The sequence below is a fragment of the Coenobita brevimanus genome, chromosome 101 (genome assembly GCF_032717465.1).
Source record: "Coenobita brevimanus isolate Jiangsu-jjx chromosome 101, ASM3271746v2, whole genome shotgun sequence".
NCBI lineage: Eukaryota > Metazoa > Arthropoda > Malacostraca > Decapoda > Coenobitidae > Coenobita > Coenobita brevimanus.
This window is the reverse complement of record NC_137054.1, coordinates 57,614,444-57,636,359: the sequence shown is the minus strand read 5'-3', so window position 1 is coordinate 57,636,359 and position 21,916 is coordinate 57,614,444. Positions and strand designations below refer to the sequence as shown.

General features: G+C 41.9%; 1 pseudogene; it reads right to left on the bottom strand.

Moving 5' to 3' along the window:
* Window positions 1-776: 776 nt before the first annotated feature.
* LOC145415045 (glutamate [NMDA] receptor subunit 1-like) overlaps window positions 777-21,916 on the bottom strand; it is a 349,695-nt pseudogene continuing 328,555 nt past the window's right edge.

Genomic DNA, 21,916 nt, shown 5'->3' with positions numbered 1-21,916 from the left:
GCGGGACCAGGAGTGTGGCAGGAGGGGGTGAAGAGGGAGGAAGGATGACGGCTAGGGTACTGGGCTAACAGGATTTTACACAGCATTGTTACACACCACTTAAAACCAAGCATCTTTCTGTTAATGAGAAAAGTTTTCAGTTGCTGCAAACATTGTGATTTTGATGATTTTTTTCTAAAGTACACAATTTTGGGCTTGTGTCCAGAAAGGTTGGTGTTCTGCCTGCTGGCCTGTCACTCACCCAGGCCGGCCCAAGGAGTGACTCAGGATGATACATCCCTCATATGGCCACTGTCAACACCCAGCCTTGCTTTGGTCATCATCACAGCACCAGTCCCAGCCTCATATCCAGCACTAACCCTGCACACCATCTGGGGGTCCACACTCATGCTCCCTAGTTAAAAACAAGAAACAAAATCTGATGAGGGTGAGGATGGGAGGACAATAGGTGTGTCCCTCACTACTGGGCCACACATCGAGGGTCTTCATGTCATCTGATCTAACATTCATACATACAAACAACCACACAAACACGTGCACTCCCTCGTGACCTATTGTGTGTGGGGAACTCAACTATGTCACAGTTTGTTATCTGCCCCTGGGCAGGTGAATGTGTTATACCAAAATAAACAATTAAAGTCGGGATGGTCAAGGCTCCATGACCCACTTATAACATGTTAAAAATGTTCATGGTTTTATACAATGTACAATGTTGTTGACGAGTGAGAAGCGTAGTAAGTGCCCCTGGCCTGGTCTGAGAGCCACTGATGGCCCTCAGCACTTAGCCCGAGGGAGGCATGGCCCGGGGCGCCGCCCAGTGGACGTAACACAGAGGGGAGAGAGTGGGCCTCCCCATCAGGGTCCCCCGCCCCTGTCAGCCTGGCTACCTCTGATACAGAGGCCCCATAGGCGCTGACAATGCCGCTCACGCCACCAGATCAGGCGGGTCGGGGCCAAATAAGTTCTTGTATGAGGCCTGCAGTCGCATTGTGTCCACACCAGCTGGGGGCGGAGGAGGCGGGGGCAGACCTTCATCCTGAGCCGAAGTGATGTGCCGTTGACGAATGTCGTTGCCCCAGCGTGGCGCTGGAGGGGCAGGGGGCACTTCTGGGAGGTGCCCTGGGGGTGAAGGAGGGGCAGGTACCGTTGGAACAGGACGCATCAGTGACAAGCCAAAGGATGATAATTTTGTTGATGAAGTGGCAGCAGGGACAGTCTCTGAGGAGCTCACCATCACAGCCTGGGCCACAGCTGCAGCCTCAGCCCCAACCCCAGCTGCTGCCCCAGCTCCAGCCCCACTGCCACCCCCAGCACCACCACCACCACCACTGCCACCACCACCACCACTGCCACCACCACCACCACCACCACCACCACCTCCTCCTCCTCCCCCTCCCCCTCCTCCTCCCCCTCCCCCTCCTTCCTCCACATTGACACAGATCACTGAGGGCTCGTTGACTCCATTTGCCTTCAGTCTTCTCTGGTTCGTCATGGAGGCTCGCAGGGTCTTTCTCTTCTGCAACACAAGTGACATATCAGTAAATGATCTCATTCTTAATTAATAAATTATACACATTATCATGTGTCATCTTATTAATCAGTAAAATATCACTAGTGAATGTCTTCTTAATTTCACAGATGACTAACCTCAACCGCACCCCTCCACCTATAGACTGCCTGGCGTGCAATCTCTAGGCGTGTTTGCTTGCGAATCTGGTGCTTCTTGTAAATGATTTCAATGATGATGAGACCTATGCCACCCAGTATGCCTGCTGCTACGAGAATGAACACTCCTGCCATATTCTTGAGACCTAGTGTGGCAGGTGCTTTTTCATCAGTGTTGCAATTATCCTCCTGGTTTTGTAATATCCACTTATTGTCCAACTCCTCCATGTACCCACTTTCATGAAACTCTAAGATGGCGAGTGTAACACGATCAGCCCAGGGAGAGTTCTTCTTTAGGCCAATACCATACCCTGACCGACCAAACAACTCTCCTGCAGTCACCAGCTCACAGTCCTGGGCCGCTTCATACTCTAACCTCGAACTATCCCAGATAAACGCTTTCAGCTTCCTGCCATAAGAAAAAATTAATATTATGATTCAGTTTTTTGTAAATACAGTATTTAACAGTGAATGGAACTGACTAATTTTTAACTACATAGTTCTTGAATTTGGTTTTAAGAGGATAAACTAACAATCACATCATATTACAGTACAGTCAGTAAATTATATGAAGTTTAAATGTATAGCCATCTCACAACAATAAGGTCCATCTAGCCTTTCCAGTCAGGTAAACTCAAAGAAACAACTATCTTCCCAATTCCATCTAAAGAAATGTACAACTGATGAAATACAATGAAAACCCTATCTTTACTTGTGCATATTTCAGATGGTTCAGCTTTTCCACTACCAATATGTATCAGCCAAAGTTTGGGAAGATACTTGTCTGTCTGTACATCTCACCCATGATTCACAAAAGAGCCTGGTGTTTGACAGAATAAAAAGCAAATGATGTTCAAAGTTGAATAAATTGTTTGGTGTTAACTGACAAAATTAAACAGATCTATAGGGAAAGATAAAGATAAAAAATAATAAATTAGGGATACATAACTTGCATGTTACCCGTAAGTGGGAGAAAGCATTTGTCAGTATTATGGGTCCCTTCCTCATATATTTAGCTATAAGTCTGCTATTACTGTTAGATGTTTTCTCACAATATACAGCATATTAGCCATTCCACCCAAGTGGCATAATGCAGCATCTACACAGATCCTCTTCAAAGAATTCTTCTGTTGCTTCTGTGTATGTAATGCCATATACAGTACAGTACAATCCCAGATATCTGGTATTTAGATAACTGGAATTATCAGGCAACTGGGAATATTTAAGGCAGATATATAAAAATATAACAGTGTGCGACACTTTTAATGTCCACCACTTCAGAGGGTAGTTGCGTGTCACATGAGACTGGGAGAAGTCGGGCAATGTGAAGTGCAGGCATTTCAGGTCAAGGTTGTTTCCTAGTTAATCCCCTTCCCCTATCCTCCCCTCCTTAATTCGATCACCCTCCATACTACTTCCACAAATCACCAGTCTGCTTAAAGGTGCTTGTCAGTTGTTAGGCACTCTTGCTGTTGAGTTGTCATGTCATGATAGATGGTGATTTCTACACACTCTGATGCTTTAAGTGCAAACTAAGCTTAGTGATTTGTGCTCACGTTGAAACAGAAGGTGGACAAAACTTGAAAAAGGAGAACAATATTATGACACTGATGACAAACTCTGACACAGGAAATTCCACGATTTATAATATCAAGTCCCAGGGAACCAAGCTCAAAGAATTTATCATCAAAAGCAAGGAGAATAAATCCACTGAAAAAAGCCATATCATTCCTTGGACAAAAATGTGTAGTACAGGTATGGTTTTCTACCTCGTGAACCTACTCTAACCCCACACGAGGTTGCAGTATCTTTACCTTGACAAGTCCATTTTGTTAAATATTATTATTATATTCATGAAAACATGGAAAAATAAATTAACGAACAAATCTTGAGCATTTATTGCTGAACTGACGATTTGGAAAGAAATGTACAGTAAAATTATCATAACTCCCTTGCTCACACATCAGCTGTATATACACTCATGGCCCACCCACTTCTTCCTTACCTGACCACTCACTCCACTCCTCGCTTGCCACTACACTGTTTTGCATATAATAAAATTAATGCATTGGAATTGCAAGCACAGTTATTGTGTCTAGCAAACTAAACCTTCATATCTATCACCTAGATTTTATCTTCGCTGCCAATGCAAATGCGTTCTAAGACTGATTTACTCGTGTGTATAAATCCATCATAGAATGCATTTGCACTGGCAGAAAAGACAAAGTCTAGTTGATAGGAATGGTTTGTTTTGTTGGACAAGATACTTGAGTTTGCAATTCCTACATATTTATTTTATTACCTGCAAAACAGCTGAGTGGCGAGTGATGGGTGGAGTGACAGTGGTCAGGTAAGAAATGCGTGGGCCGCAACAGTATATACAATAATAACTCGTGTATCCAAATTAGTTGGGCCAAAAGAGGGTCAGATACTGTACTGCAAAAAATTCGGATAATGACAAATATAGTATTTTAGGGATAAAATTGTCTGTAAAATATAGGTGCATTACACTACTCACCAATTTACATGCCTGCCTCCTCAATCTCATCCCCACTGTCATCATCACTCATGGGTATTGTGGCTGAATGAGGTGCTGTTGAGGTGGATGCTTGGCTGCATGGCAGTGTATGCAATGATGATGGCGATGCTACTGGAGTGCTTGGCTTGAAGAAGTTGTCAACTGTTTGAAGAAGTTGCCAGCTGTTGTTTGCTTGAACGCCCGTTTGCTCTGATTTCTGATGAACAGGTCATGAAGTTCTCGGAGGGAGTGTGAGGCCTTTTGGATGGGTGGTGTAGCATTTGGGTGCTCACAGTAATCAATGAGGGTCACAAAGGCTTCCCTGACTTTCCCAGCCTTGGGCACAGGGGTGGAAGGTTATTGTTTGCTTTGCCACCTACTGGCCACAGCATGAGCTTCGCCACGCACGCAAAATTATCTTTCGTATATATATTATTTGTTTATTATGTTAATTATTTAGTTTGGAGATTTGGAAAATGTTGAGGTTCATATAATGCATGTTTGGATATGCGATTACTGTACATCTGACATGTAAGCATGGGAGGCATAATCATTGTGCTGTACATTTCTTTCCGAAGAGTTCACTAATAAGTGCCCAAAATTTATTCCTTTAGTTTATTTTTCCATGTTTTGAAGAATAAAATAATAAATATTATTTAACAAAATCAGCCTACCATGTAAATTTTGCACAACTGCAAGACACTGCAATCATGTGTGTTACATCTAGGGGATGTGTTTAGGAGATAATGTTTCTAATGGAATCTATTAGTGTGGCCCCAGATATGAGTGGTGAGTATTGTATATACTGCAATGATAAAGCCTATGTACATGAGTACAGTATATCGGACATCCAGGGAAAAATTTGGTAACTGGGCTGGTAAATTCTCCAGGTTTCCTGGTTAACCAAGACTACTGCAATATGATAATGACCCTAAATACAGCAACCATCTGTAGACTGCTCCTGATGACAGTAATGTGTAAAGGTGTCCCATATCTCCCATTATTGGCCAAATAAAATGATATAATAAGAAGGAAAGAATGAAAGGAATAATGAAAAACTAGCACCAAGCCATAATATGGCTTTATGTCTCTGAGACAGAAGGGAGACGGAGAAATAATTACAAGTATATTAAATATATGATGTGAAAACCAGTAAGAAAAGTGATAATACTGGAAACAGAAACAGTGGGAGAGTCACCTTGGAAATCAGCAAGCTGTGTGGGCCAATGCAGTGAGGAATGCAAGGGGGATGCTGAGAGTCGGGATGCTGAGAGTCAGTGTTAGAGTGTAGATGAGCAATTAAGAAAATGGTAATGAATAGTGATAGGTTAGTTAACAGTGTGAACAGGTAGGCTAAGGGTAATGGCTCATAAATGACCATGACCGAGGCTGGTACGGCCCGAGAGAAGACAAGCAAAGATAGTTTCCCATCGACGACTGAGGTGGGTTGATGTGTTCCAGGGAAGAACTGAGAGTTTAACACTATCAAGTTTGCTGTGAACCTCAGGTTCCATGAGGACTGCCAACATTCATGGAAGAGACGGGTCAGAAGAGGGAAACAATCAAAAGCACGAATAGGACAGAGAAGGTACCTAGCAGAGAGCAGCAAAGCATACCAACGAGTAAGCTTGCTTGTTACCTGTAATTTCAAATTCTCTAGGAACCCAGCAGATGATAAATGACTTCTTCGAAACAGAAAGGCAGAACAGCCATTCCTGAATTTGAGTGATTAGAGGATAAGAAGACATGTTCTTACCTAATTGTATTTTTACAGGAATGAGTCAAGCTCGTACTGTCCCGTGTCTTAAACCATTTTTATCGTACATCTCCTTAAATTTATGAATTGTTTTGACACACACTATTTCATTTGGTAGTGCATTCCACTGATCAACTGCCCTATTTGGGAAACTAAATTTCCTTACGTTTTTATCGCCTCTCTTTTTATGCAGTGTCCTCTTGTTGATGCTTCCCCTTAGGATATATATTCATTTATGTCTATTTTCTCCTTCCCCAAAATCCATTTATATAGCATTATCATGTCACCTCTTTTCTTTCTCTCCTGTAGTGTTGGTAGATTCAGTTTATTTGGTCTTTCTTCGTAGCTTAGATCCCTGAAGCTTAGTACCCATCTTGTAGCAGCCCTTTGAACTCTTTCAATCTTATCTATATGTTTTTTGAGATAAGGATTCCAGACTACTGATGCATACTCCAGGGTTGGTCTGATGAATAATGTTATTATCTTTCTCAGCATGTCTTCATTTATGTAAGTGAATGCTATTCTCATATTTGTAAGCAGTGTATACATGTTCCATACCTTCTCACTGATGTGGTCAGCTGGAGATAGTCTGTTATTGATAATCACACCTAGGTCCTTCTCTCTTTCTGATATGTGTAGGGTTTTACTTCCTAACTTATAATTCCAATCAGGTCTTTTTCCACTTTTACCAAACTTTATTACATGACACTTGTCCACATTGAATTCCACTTGCCATGTATTACTCCATTCATGAAGTTTATTTAAGTCTTCTTGTAGCTCTTTACAAGAGTCTGTGTTAGTAATTCTCCTTTGTATTTTTGCATCATCAGCAAATATATTTAGATAATCTTCATTTCCAATGTTACTATCTATGTCATTTATATACACTAAAAACATAACTGGTGCCAGCACTGAGCCCTGTGGAACTCCACTAGTCACTTCCCTCCATGATGAGTAATTTCCTCTTAGTACTGTTCTCATTTCCCTTTTTCTGAGAAAATCTTGTATCCAACAGTACAGTTTGCTTCGGACTCCTCCTCGATGGTACAGTTTCCATAAAAGTCTTTGGTGCAGTACTCTGTCAAATGCTTTCTTGAAATCTAGATAAATACTGTCCACTCATCCTTCTCTGTTCTGCAATGTTTCTGCAACTCTATCATAGTAGCTCAACAGATTTGTAACACATGATTTTCCCTTTCTGAAACCAAACTGTCTTTCTGTTATCATATTGTGTTCTAGATGATTTACCCAAACTTTTCTTACCAGCTTTCCTAATATCTTGCTTACAACACTGGTTAGTGATACTGGTGAGTAGGTGACAGGATTTTGTCTATTTCCTTCCTGAATAAGGGAACAATGTTTGCTTTCTTCCAAATATCAGGTAGTTTACCTTGATCTAAGGATTCCTTGAATATTAAAGATAATGGTCTACTTAACTTCTTTGCACATTCACGTAGCACCCAGCATGAAATTTCATCTGGACCATTTGCTTTTCCTTTGTCTAATTTACTTAACTCCTCCTGTATTTCTTTTTCTGATATTTGTATATCTGGTAATATGATTGGGCATGTATGATCCATATCATCCCTCTCAAAATTAATTTCTTCTATAAAAACTGATTGGACATTCTTATTTAGTGCTTCACAAATATCTTTCTCTTGTGTATGGATGATCCCTTCATCCGTAACGGATTGTATTTTATCTTTTACTTTGGTTTTGCTTCGGATGTAGCTGTGAAATAGCTTCGGCTGATCACTACTTTTATTTATGATGTCTTCTTCAAACTGTCTTTGGGCTTCTCTCCTTATTCTTGTATATTCGTTTCTTGCCTGTTTATAATTGTTATATGCCGTCTCCCTACTGTGTCTTCTGTATCTATTCCACAACAAGTCTCTTTTGTCTTTAGATTTTTTACATTCTGTATTAAACTGGAGTTGTTTGGGAGATGGCTGGTAGAGTTGAGCAGAGGGTGTTGCGATGGTTTGGGCATATGGAGAGAATGGATAATGAGCGATTGGTGAAAAAGATAACTAGATCTGATGTGAGAGGTGTAAGGCTGAGAGGAAGACCACGAATAGGATGGATGGACAGTGTGAAGAGAGCGCTGGATGCGAGAGGGATGTCTGTTGAGCAAGGAAGAGTGGCTGTGCATGACAGAAATAAATGGAGAGAAATTGTGAATGAATAAGTGATGACGCAGCCCTGAGGGGATATTCTCCCGCATTTGGTCTGATCAGCTAGTCAGGTCAGGTGCGGGTAAGGGGATGGGACCGTCATGATGTGGCAGGGGTAAACCAGTTCTGCTGTCGGGCCCTGCTGTGGATGTCACTGATTGCATTGCGCAGTTGACCCTTGTGTGGTGTGGTGCGGTGAGGATCTGTCCGTTCTCCCCTTTGGGGCTAAGATGCGAATGAATGTGTTTGAATGGATGAGTAAATGGGGAGTGTGTCGTTTTGTCTCAGCTACCTCCCTTTCCTTGGGGGAAGCAGCCTAGGTATATAGATAGATAGATAGATAGATTAAACCATTTCTTTATTTTGTTTTCTGCTTCTTTGTGCTGTGGGGTATAATTTTGGACTCCTATTTCATAAGGTTCACAGAATTTTTTATATATAACATTTAAATCTCGTCCTCTAAGCTCATTTTCCTAATCTATTTCTAAGAAGTCCTTCTTGAGATCATGATAGTTTCCCTTTTTGTTGTTTAGGCTCTTTTTGTACCATTCATTACTGTTACCAATGTCATATGCAATCCTGAAGTTGTAATCTAGTACTGCATGGTCGCTTTTACTGAATGGAGGTTGATACATTATACTGTCAATATGGTTTTCTTGCCTAGTAAATATAAGATCTAATACTGATGGTACATCAAGTCCTCTTTTTCTGGTACTTTCCTTTACTTGTTGCATTAGGAAAAACTCCTGCATGAGGTCCAGGAGCTTTAGGTCCCAGCAGCTTTCCTGGCTTTTTGTATCTAGTGTATTTCTCCTACCTTTCCTGTCACTTCTTATTCCTTTTCTTTCCATTACAGGTGGCTTTACATTGAGTGACAAGCCAAATGGTTTCCTGTAAGCCAAGAAACCATTTACAACGCTGGGTGGTAACCATATAACCAAACCATACGTGCTCCCTACGTGTCAACAAGTGGGTCAGTGGAGGGTTGGTGCCCCTCCCTGTAAAGCAACTAACTCAGTGTCAAATGGCCACCCTTTACGGGATTATGGTATCTGGCAATAGATAGATAGATAGTATTCCAATTTCTATTTGTATTAAAATCCCCAGTTAATATAATTCTTTCATATTTCTCCTCCATTCTATGTAGTAATGCTCTTAAACTCTGAATTGTACTCTCTGCCAGTCTTCATATTCATCTCTTTCCCACGTGTTTGATTTGGGTGGCATGTATTAATTTGCGACAATTACTTTCCCTTCTGATGTATTAATCTCTACTGCAATCAGTTCTACTTGTGAGGGTATATCTAGTTTTATTTCTTTGACATGCAAATTTTTCTTTGTTAATATTATAATTCCTCCTCCTTTTTTTAAATTCCTATCTCTTCTCCATATACTGTATTCCTCTAGGTTTAGGGTATCGTTTGATATCCTTGGTGTTAATTTTGTTTCAGTTAGGCAAATAATATGCGGTTCATTTTCTTTGATATAATCATTCGTCACTAATACTTTAGATACCATTCCATCTACATTTGAGTACATCACTTTAATCATCTGGTTTACATACTTGTCATGACTTGGGTCTACTACCTTCCTCCTTATTAATCCGTCCTGGTTATGTACCATTTTCGTACCAGCAATCCAATTACTTTGTAAAAAAAATGTGTTCTTCTCCTCCTCTGATTTTCCCTCATTCTTTGTTTTTGCTTCCTCCCTCTTCTCTTTCAGTAATTCCTTTTCCTCTTGAGTTAGGCATCTTTTTATCCATACATTTTTGAATTCCTCTTTTTCCATAAGTTTCTTTCCATTTTTTAGTATCGCCTCCACAGTGTTTACACTCTGGAATGTTATTTCTCTCATATTCTCCTACCCTTTTGTGTTCCTCTATGTCTTTATTACAGATTTCCTCTGATACTTCCTTCAATATGCTCATTACATTTGCCATCTCCTTTTTGTCTCTCGAGATCTTGTTCTTTATTTCTTCCTCCTCTATACCAATGATTACTATAGATTTGTTGATATCTGCTGAATCTTTGACCAATTTGGGATTGTTTTGGATTATTCTTTTCACTTCCTTTTTAATGCTTTGTTCTTCAACTCTTGTTTCTAAGTCTTTCTTTACTTTCACCATTTCAGCATGTGTAAGGAAGTGAGTGCACTGAGAGAATCAAAGATAACAATGGTGGAGGAAGAGATCCTAGGCAGAGACTTCAGAGCAAAATGAACAGCAAAGAGTTCTGCAGTGAGAATACTTGCAACGGAAGGAACTGTATTTTGGAAGGAGGAGTCAGGGAACACAACTGCAGACCCAACACCATGGCGAAATTTGAAGCTGTCAGTAAAGATATGCATGGCTGAAGACTGACAGAACATATATTCAAGAAAAAGGAAATGAAAAGAGTCTAGGGGAAGAAGAGACTTAGAACAAGGGAGAAAAGAAGGGCAGATTGCAGCAGGAGGCAGAAGCCAAGGTAAAATGTAAAGTGGACAGAAAAGGAAGAATAAGAAGAAAGGTGAAATAAATGACGTTGAAGAATAAGAAAGGTGATATCAACAGCTTGAGGAAGGGTGGGGACCTGAAGAGGGAATGGAAGAATGAGATGGGAGCAAAGAAAGGACAGAGTGAAGATGAAAAAGTGTGACACAATAAGCACCCCATGAAGGCTGAGACAGTGTTTGCAGCAAACGAGGATGATAAGAGTAGAACAGTGGAGGGAAGAAATATATGCATTCCAATTTAACCAGGAGTCAATGTGAGGCCAAGAAATGTGCTAGAGGATCGGCAGGGAAGAGGGATGTAATATAAGTAAAGAGAAGGCTGCAGTATGGTTCACGTATGAGTAAACGTTACTGCACATGCTTAGAAGTAGAAAAACGAAAACCATGGGTAGTAGCCCATATGGAGGTAGCATCAGTGAAGTACTGAAGAAGGGACTGGAGACAAGGCAGGTCTAAATCTGCAACCAAAATAGCAAACTCATCAACATACAGAGAGACCAAAACAAAAGGGAGAAGAGACAATGCCATTTACAGCTATAAGGAAAAGGGTAGTACTGTACTAAGGATGCAGCCTAGGGGGGACAACTTCATGTTAGGGAAAGACAGGAGAAATGTGGTGTCTTAGACATGAAAGGTTCAGAGGGGAAAAAAAAAAAAATGAAGAAAAATATCTATGCTGCCAAGCAGTACAAAGGAACAATGAATATAATACCTCCATGCAGTATCATGGGCCTTTTCTTATTTAAAAAAAAAAAAAAAAAAAAAAAAAACAGCAATAGCTGACTGAGTTAAAAGGCAAGGTGGATAATATATTCAAATCTACAGAGAGGATCTAAGGTGTTGCATGCTTTGCAATACCCAAACTGTTAAGGGAAAAGGAGATAACGAGATTCAAGGTGCCACACCGAGTCGAGTATTGACCATTTGTTCCAGAAGTTTACATAAACAACTTGTCAGGGCTATGGGATGGTAATCTTCAGGATGGTGACCAAGTTTACCAGACTTATCCTTTAGATAAAATGTCTGACTACACTGACAAAATAATTTACTTTTGACAAAAAACAAAATTTTACAGAACAAAATATTAGCCTGGTCAACTGTTTTTCATAGATACAAATGCCCCCTGACCCACTTGGCACAGAAAAGGTAACTCACAGGTTCATTTCAACAACTTCATTTCTGGCTACATTTTGACAGTCTACCTGGGCCTGTTGTCCCCACTGACCATTATATCTAAAAAGTTAAGAAACGGGAGGATGATCACTATATGCCAATCAGGGGGAATGAAACTTTCAGTCCAAAATTAATTATAGAAGGCCAAGAGAAAGGACATGGCTTGTGGGGAGAGATGCTGTAACATAGTGTAATGAACACCACCACGTGTTTCAGTAGTATTTTTACAGGATTTAAGAGACGATGACAATTCATGAAGAGAGAAGGGAGTGTTGAGAACTCTCTCAGATGCCAATGTAAAAGAGACTGGTAGTAAAAGATACTGATATGCATTCAGAATCAGATCTAAGGTGATGAAATGCTGGAGAGAGATGAGACCCACTACTAATAAGGCTAAAATAATTACCCAAACTATCCACAACTAAGGAAGACTCTACCATGGACTGGCCATTGATATTAATAATAGGTGTTTCGGGTGGGATATGTTTGCCTGGTATCCTATGACATCAGGATCAAACTAAGGCAATAGGCAGATATATCTGCAGAAACAGAAGAAACACAGTCCCTCCAAGCAGAACATATGGCCTGACAGATGATGTGATGGAAAACAGTGGAGGCTTGGCAAAATATGAGACTATGAATCCAATGAGGCATGGACTGTTTATGGCGAAAATTTTTCCTGACGACATGTTTCACACAAAGGACTCGCAAAATAAAAGTAATCCACCACGGAACATGTGAGGCAGTTCATGGTCGCATATCATGGGGAATGGTAGGGAGAGCAGCACTTAAAACCAGGACAAGGAAGAAGGCAACATATCCTGTGGGGACAAAACAGAGGAACAAGAAAGAGGAAGCGCTGTAAGAGAAGAAAATAACACCCAGTCAGCAGCATGGAATACTGCCAACAGACGGAGGACGAGGAAGAGGACAGTAAGACACTAGAGAGAGTTTGATGGGGAAGCGATCACTACAAAGATTGTCTTCTAATGCCTACCAACGAAAGTTGAGTGAAATCACAGGTGAGTAAAGAGGCAGATCCAAACAAGAGAAGGGATGAGTATGGAGGTCAAAGTGAGTGGAGGTGCCAGTGCTACAGATGAAGAGATCTTGAGAAGATAGGAACTGTTCTGACAGGTTTCCTCTAGTAATGATTACAGTCATCCCATAGGGAATGCCAGCAACTGAAGTCACCAGAATCACAGAAGGAAGAGAAAGGAGAGAGGCAAAGTTTGGAAAATCAAGAGGGACAGAAGAAAAGAAACACAGAGAGCTACCAGTGATCCACTGATGAAGAAAGGCATGAGCAGACATATGATGGACAGGAGAAGAAATAGAAAGATGTTCAAAGGGGACATCATCGCAAATAAGTAGCTCAGTATCATATAAAGCAGGGGATTGAAGAAAAGCATAGCCAGAAATAGGCACCAGAGAACTATGAAGAAAAGTTTCTTGAAGGGAAAGATGATGAGGATTATGGGAGGAAATAAGGAAACAAAGGTCCACACAATGGGTACTGAAGCCTATAACATTCCACAGAAGAAGTGCTGTTACAATGGAAAGAGTCAAGTTTGGGAGGAGTGCAGAGACCATTTACAGCACTGGGGGAGAAAGAGTATCCAGGAGGCATAGGTAAATCAAGAATGGAAGAGATCGTGGAAGATAGGGAGGGTGCAGTGATCATGGAGGAAGCATGGCTGGACACTGGACAAGAGAGAAACAGATGAGGAGGGAGGAGGAGGTGCAGGGTAGATGGGTGAAATGGGAGGGGGAGGCTCAGAAGAGGAAGTAGGAGGGAGTGGGGAAATGTATATCTGCAGTGACAAGGGCTGGCAAGGAAGGGGTAAGGTGAAGATAGTTGAGGATACTTTCCAGGGATTCTGCTTCCATAGAAGAAAACAAAGGCTGAGTGGGAACCAGCAAATGAGCATTATGGCATCGTTGTTTGAAGTAGGGGGAGCACTGAACAGGCCAGGCAATAGAGGGAGAGGGGGAGAGACCAGGAATATGAGATGGAGAAGATGCAATGGCAAATTTAAGCTTGCAAGATCGGGAAGAAGAAGGTGAAAGAAGAGAAACGCGGGAGGATACTGAATGGGAAGGAGGTGGGGCAGAGGAAGCAGAACTAACAAGAGAGGAAAAAGAGGATGAGGAACCAGGAAGTGAGGCATGAGCAGAGAATGAATTGGAGACAAGTATGGAAGTGGAGACAATGGAAGAGCTGGAGACCTGCGACGTAGGAGTGGGTTGGGCCACGTGTACATATGAGATGCCAGGGAAGTGACCTAAGTGATGTGCTTCTCTAAGGGTAAGCCCAGTTTCCAACAGATATGGGACACTTCGATCTCAAAAATGTAAACTGGACATATTCTGTGGGAGGCTGTATGATGCCCCCCACAGTCAATGTAAATGTGGATGCAATGTCCAGCCTGTGAATAGCCGGGGCAGACAGCCTGTGATTGATAGTACTTGGCTGTATGACCAAAATGCTAGCAGAAAGTGCACTGATGAGGAGAAGGAACACATTCTTTGACAGGAAGGACTATGCCTCCCCTGATTACTAAGGAGGGAAGACTGTGAGATTTAAATACAATTTTGGCAATGTTAGCTGCTTGTTGGCAGCATCAATGGGGAAAGATACTGTGGCAAAGCGCAGAAAGAATTGGGTGGCTCTGTTCAAAAAGAATGAGTCAAATATCCTTAGAACAGTCAGCAAAGTTTCTATCACCAAAGGACAAGAGGAGAGATGGACAGTGCCTATGGATGAATTTAACTGTGCATCTGGAGAGACTGAGATAGGACTGCCTGATGGATCAACTAAAGATTTATCTTTTTCTGCTTGGGCTGCATTTTGTACTTTAGGAAGATGAGAGCCACTGGCTCATACAGATAGCATAACATCAGTGCCTACTTGGGGTAACCGAGAGAGGTGAAGTGTGAGGTCATCCATCTGTGAAGTGATGTTAAAATACTGAGACCATGTCTGGGGTCCAAAAAGTGAGGTGGTCAAGACAGGATTGGTGAATCAGGAAGAAATAGGAGGATCGGACAGGGAAGCCGAAGAAACAGGAAGGGTAGCTGGAGATGGGGGTGAAGGCTAACAAGTTACTACAGGAGATGAACAGGTGATCAGAGTTGTAGATGTCAGGGTCTTGTGGTGGGAGCTGGTGTAGTTAAGTGGGATGAAGCAGTAGAGGTGAGCTGAGGCTGGGAAACAGTAGGAAGAACCAGAGAAGTATCAGGAGAAGAAGCCGAGGTCATCATCAGGGTCAAAACATTGACAGAACTTGGGGAGGGAGAACTGGAGACAACTTTCATAATCATATGTGGTAAGGAAAAGGCTCAGCATGACTACTGAAAAAGAAAAGATCATGTGGGCAGAACCAGGAGTCTAGAGGCCTGGCCAATGACCCAAGCAGGGGCAAAGCTCCAAGAATGCTCTCCCTACCCTACTCAGGAAGGGTTGGCAATACCGTGTGGGAAAGCAGAGTCTCCCAGCACAAGGCAGGGCCAACAGCCAGTGGCTGAGAGTCCTATCACAAAGCAACAACACCCCAGGATCCGGAGGTTGCAGCCTTGTAGCAGTACTGCCTCCACAGAGGTCCACACACTGGGGTGGTGCTGAACCATCATGATCCCCACAACTGACCAGGCCAATAGCCCCTGGGTACACCCTAATCCTTCCTGTTGCAACATTCTAAAGACAACTGATGAGAATTTTTATAAATGTGGGAAATTCCATTCTATTTAAAGCCAATGACAGAACAAAGAGGCTAGAAGAAGTGGAAGGAAGAAGCAACAGCGGAAGAAAAGGGCCTTGCAAAATTAATTGAGGCAGCAACAGGGGCTCAAGGAGAGGGAAGGGGACAGAACAGAGTGAAGATGCAAATATGGCATCCACACAGTAACCAAAGCTCCACACAATGTTGAGTCTATTAAGGTACTCTGCTACTGCTTCCCCATGCATCAAATCCCAGTAGATGTCTCTGAAGCCACCCCACGACGACAATGAGGAAGGAAACGGGAGGGGGGGGGGGATATAATAAGAGCCTCACTGCCATAGATGATAGTCAACATCTGGCACTTGCCTCTAAGGCCACCATGGCTGGCCCAGTCTGATGCTTCTGTGCAATGGGAACTTAAATACTGTGTTGCACCCCACAATGCCAGTGGCATCAGATAACTGCCAACTCACATTACCCATGACAGAACCCATCACATAACCAGTGACTTAGTGAAGCAACAAGGAACTTGTATGAACCCGCACAGAACTCTTAAATGAATGTTGGTGGTGACTCATGTCACTGACAATAACATACCCAAACCAAACCACTTCTCACCTGATAAAATAGCAATGGTTGTTTTCAACTATACCCTTGCCTTTGAGTCATAAATCTGAACCAAGACTAAGTGTGTCCATCATACTGATGATAAATAATTTTTAGGAGGATGAGGCTCCAAGCATTTCATGCTTCTCAATGCTGCCATCAGTACTTATCAAGATACAATGATGACAGATCTCCATCCCTGATATACTATCACTGGTGAGGCTTGCTTACACCCCAGTTTCAAGATATGTAATTGCACCACTGCCACTATTTCCCCACTCATAGCCAATTACCTCTCCCCAGTGCTCTAGAAATTATCTTGTGACTTCCAAAACCTCTAACATAACTACACTGTTCTCCATTCGCTCCTCTCCAAGTGAATCACTATTACCCACTACTTCTGAAGCCATTACAGCACTTCAAGGAAATGGAAGGTTATTGAATAAAACCTTCTATATGCAGGCTTCAGAGGATCAGTGCCTGAGTACCCCAAACAGTCCTTATCAGACCTAGATTAGGCTTTCTTATAGCTTAATCTCTCTGGCAGAAAAAAAAAATCACACTGACATAAAGAAACATTAGCCAAAACTACAAAACCTCTTCTCATGACTCTGCTACCTTGAAAGCAGTGATGCACACAAGGGCATAGTATGAGAATATTGTTTCATCCATAATACCCAAGTTGCCTATGAAAAAGGGAGAGAAAAGATATGAAGGACAAAAGGTAGGTGAAAAGGCAGGAAGGCTGTGGAAATCATTAAAAACTTTGAGTCAACCAATGGTGGGTTGATCTCTAATATCCATCAATTTACTGCTTTCTTCAGGGTTTACATTCTGAGTGGCAAACAATTTTGCCTGATGGATAGGATTCACTGCCAAAGGAGCAAATATTTTTAGAAATGAATGGACTGTCTCAGCAGATGAAAAAATACAAGCGGTTCCCAGCCATCCTATACAGTGTATACCTTTGATTATATATATCCATCTATTCATCCATCATCCAATCCTACGTTGCCCCATGAGGAGCGTAGGAGCCCGGGGCTAGGCAGTTGGTCCTGACATTTAAGAGGAGAGTGACCAGCCTCACTCATCCCTGAGTGGCATTACGTGAGCAATAAACCCCAACCACCCCTTGGATATAAACCTTCACAGGCTCAATCCAACTGGAGCATAATAATTACCCATTAAACCACCAGGTGCCAAAATTTGGTTATATGGTTACCACCCAATGTAGTAAATGGTTTCCTGGTGTACAGGAAACCATTTGGCTTGTCACTCAGTGTAGTCACCCACAGACAGAAGGAAGAGGAAAGAATGAAGGAAAGAAAGATGGAAGAGGGAGTGTAAAGTATATATACATACATACATACATATATATATTGTTACATAGCCTATGATTTCATCATCCTTTGTGTAATTTTAACGCACAGTATGCTGCATGTTTGATCACGAGCGTGTTCTGCCTCAGTCCCCCCCTTCTACCGTTATAGTAGAGTAAGTCGTTCTCTCTGTTGTCCAGAGCGGGATTGTCAACTCTATGTCCCCATGGCTTCATTTGCGCGTCCTTATTACAAGTTGTATCAAGCTCTCCTGGCTCCTATATAATGAGCTCAGTCTCTGCATCATTGCCACTTAGATCTGCTCCTCATTTTGTTCACATCTCTGTCCTCCCCTGTACAGATATTATTATTGTGAGTGCTCAAGAAATCTCCAAACATCTAGCAGCTGTGTGTAATTTGAGTATAACTGTATTTTTTCTTGTACTGTATAGCATAAGTTTAATTTGTAGGCCTAGTGAAGTTTTTGTAGTTCGTGTGGTGTTCTTTATGTCAGTCATTTTTGATAATAGTTTGTATCTGTAATTATTTATCTGGCATTCACTGAGTATTATCTGGTATCTCATTTTATCAGGGCTGACTTAGATAAATTTACTCTCGCTAATTTCGTGTTAATAGAGGCTATTGCAGTTAACCATATATTTAACCTGTTTTTGCCATTACATTATCCTTATGAGTCCTGAATGTTTTGTTGTTAGTTTAAGCATTAAACTTTAACTTGTAATTTTACCTAACTCTTTTGTTTTGAACCTGGAACTTTACGGGACAGTAGTGACTCTTCGTATTCTCACTTAAAGTGTACATTATCTTTCTCTGTTCCGTAACATAAATTTGGCGACCTCATATCAGGATATTCAGGATATTATCATAAGGATATTGTTTGATATTTTGTGACTGTGATATATTCATGATGGCTACTATTTCTACACTTGATGAAGCCAAAGATTTTTTGTCAAATGTGCAAACAGTGTGTGATATAGAAAACAGAACAAAGAATGAACTTAAGCTTGTTGCTCAACAATTGGGAATTGCAGTTCACTCTCATCATTCTAAAGATCAAATTGTTGGCATGATTTAATAAAAGCTTGTTTAATGTAACTCCTCCAAATGAGCAAACGCAGATTGAATTAGCTAAGTTACAGCTAGCTCTGCAGGAGGCTAAGGCTAAGGAGGCGGAGTCTCGTGTTAAGGAAGCAAATGCTCGTATTGAAGAGGCACAGGTACAGGCTCAGGCACAAATTGAACTTGCCAGGATTCAGGCAGACCATGAGTATCGCATGAAACAAGGTGGAACTGGATCATCTAGCTCTGATGATTTTGATGTGGCTAAAAATGTTAAACTTGTCCCTCCTTTTAATGAATCTGATTTAACAAAGTATTTTCAGTTGTTTGAGAGGGTAGCTACAGGTTTTAATTGGCCTAAGGAGTATTGGCCAGTACTCCTTCAAACTGTTCTCACCGGTAAAGCTCAAGTAACTTATGCATCTTTGCCTCAGGATCAGTCTGATAATTATGATGTAGTTAAGAGCTTGATTCTTAAGGCCTATGAGCTTGTTCCTGAAGCCTATAGAGTAAAATTTAGGACAACTTACAAGCAAGATAAGCAATCCCATGTTGAGTATGCAAAAATCAAAGAAGATTTGTTAGAGCAGTGGTTAAATTCTAAGAATGTGGATTCTGATTTTGGTAAATTTAAGCAGATGATTTTGCTGGAGGATTTCAAAAGGTGTATTTATAATGATGTAAGCCTATATCTTGATGAGAAAAGAATAGATAATTTGTCTGATGCTGCAGTTTTAGCTGATGAGTATGTTCTCACTCACAAGAGATATTCTAGAGAAAAGGGAAAGCTGAGAGTAAGTACGTTGCCTCTACTCAGAGTACAGGTAACAGGAAAGAGAATAAAGATGATGTTTCTCAGGAAGTAAATACCAGCTTCACCTCTAGATTTCAGAAAAGTAAATGTACTTATTGTAGTAAGCTTGGTCATACTATGGAGAGATGTTTCAGGAGACAGCGTGATGTGAACAAAAAGGAGTCTTTAAATATTCAGTCAATTGGTCTAGTGTCCACTCTTGAGAGTTCCCAGAATTCTTTAACTGAGTTAACTGAACCTGCTTTGAGGGGTAACTTAAATTCTCATGATGGAGCTCCTCTTTTGAGCAGTAACGTGGGTGACACTCTCAAGAGTTCATGTGCTAATTTCCTGTCTGATGGTTTTGTCAGTCCTCTGGACAGTAATGACAGGAAATCAGTTCAAATATATCGTGATACAGGTGCTTGCCAATCCCTTATGCTGACCAGTGTTCTAGGCTCTAATGTTAATTCCTCTGATGAAACTGTAATCTTACAAGGTGTAGGAAATAATTACTTCTCTGTCCCTCTGTGCAGAGTGAATTTAGAGTCTGGTTTTGTTAATGGTTCCGTTATGGTTGGGTTGGTTGAGACACTCCCAATGTCAGGTGTAACTTTCTTACTTGGAAATGATATTGGTGGAAGTCAAGTGTGTCCAGCTCCTCAGTTGTCTAGTGAGCCAGTGGCTGTGTCCCAGGATTGTGGTGTCCCTGATGTGTTCCCTGCATGTGCTGTCACTAGGGCTAAGTCTAAAGTTACTGGTGATTTAGAGGATAATGATGATGATGATGTTATCCTAGCTGACACTTTTCTTGCTAATTTGGACCACTCACCAGATGAGGCAGTACCCCGTAGTGTTGATAATTTGTCTCGTCAAGAGTTGGTTGAGTTGCAGGTTGCTGACCCTGAGTTGAAAGGTCTAGCTAACTCTGCTTACAGTGAAGAAGAGTCAGCCGGTGCTTCTACTTGTTATTATGTAAAGTCAGGAGTACTTATGAGGAAGTGGAGACCCCCAACAGCATCAGCCGACTGTGAATGGGAGGTTGTACATCAAGTTGTCATCCCTCGTGTTTGTAGGCAGGATATCATTCGAGTGGCTCATGATTCCAGTTTGGCAGGACACCTTGGAGTGAGGAAGACTGTGGAACGCATTTTGAAACACTTCTACTGGCCAGGTATCTTCAGGGATGTTTCCTGGTATTGTAAGTCTTGTCACACCTGTCAAGTTGTGGGAAAGTGTAATCAGACCGAAAAGGTTGCACCTCTAGTTCCCATTCCTCCTTTTGAGGCGCCTTTCACCCGTGTGTTGGTGGATATTGTGGGCCCTCTTCCTAAGACTTCTTCAGGATTTTCTTATGTGTTGACCATGATTGATATGGCTACTCGTTATCCTGAAGCCATTCCACTTAGAAACATCTCAGCAAAGAACGTGGTTAAGGAAATGCTAGGGTTCTTCACAAAGTTTGGTCTGCCCAAGGAGGTACAGTCAGACCGAGGAAGTAATTTCATGTCAAATGTTTTCAAGCAGTCTCTGAAAGAGTTGGGCATCTCCCAGATCACGTCTTCAGCTTACCATCCCCAGACCCAAGGAGCGTTGGAGAGATATCATCAAACACTCAAATCGATGCTCAAGAAATACTGTTTGGAACATCAGAAAGACTGGGATAAAGGTCTTCCATTCGTTGTGTTTGCTGCAAGAGAATCTCCAAATGAATCACTGGGCTTCTCACCTTTTGAACTACTGTTTGGCCATGAAGTAAGAGGACCCCTTAAGCTACTCAAGGAATGCTGGCTGTCGGAGGAAGATGACGTCAACCTGCTGGAGTATGTGATGAATTTCAAAGAACGGCTGTCCACTGCTTTACAGCTGGCGAGAGAGAATTTAGGAGCTGCTCAGGAGAAGATGAAGACTTGGTATGATAAGAAGTCCAGGTTACGCCACTTTCAGCCAGGAGATCAGGTTTTGATTCTGTTACCAGTTCATGGGCAACCTCTTCAAGCCAAGTTTAGTGGCCCTTATTTCGTGGAGAAGAAACTCAGTGATGTCAACTATGTCATCGCCACACCAGATCGTAGAAAGAGCAAGCAACTATGTCACATCAACATGCTAAAGTTATATCACAGGCGGGACGAAAATAATCCAGTCTGCACTGTAGCTGTTCCACCCGAGTCTGCAAGTGAAGCTCTCCCATGCAGTATGAGCCTGAGTGATAGTTTGGGGAAGAATCCTGATATCATGAATGATCTCCAGACTAAGCTTTCTCATCTACCACCCAAGGAAAGGCAGGAGTTTTCGGCGTTACTGCAGGAGTACCCGCAAGTGTTCCGTGCCACTCCAGGAAGAACCACTGTGTTGATGCATGATGTCGATGTTGGAGACGCAAAGCCAATTAAATTGCCTCCTTACCGTGTGAACCCAGTGAAAGTTCCTCTCATCCAGAAGGAGCTTGGCTACCTGTTGGACCACAAGATGATTGAGCCCTGTCAGAGCGAGTGGAGTTCTCCTGTCACTCTAGTCCCTAAGCCAGGTGGGTCACAGAGGCTTTGCATCGACTACAGACGTGTTAATCAGATAACTAAAACAGACACTTACCCTCTCCCTCGCGTGGAAGATT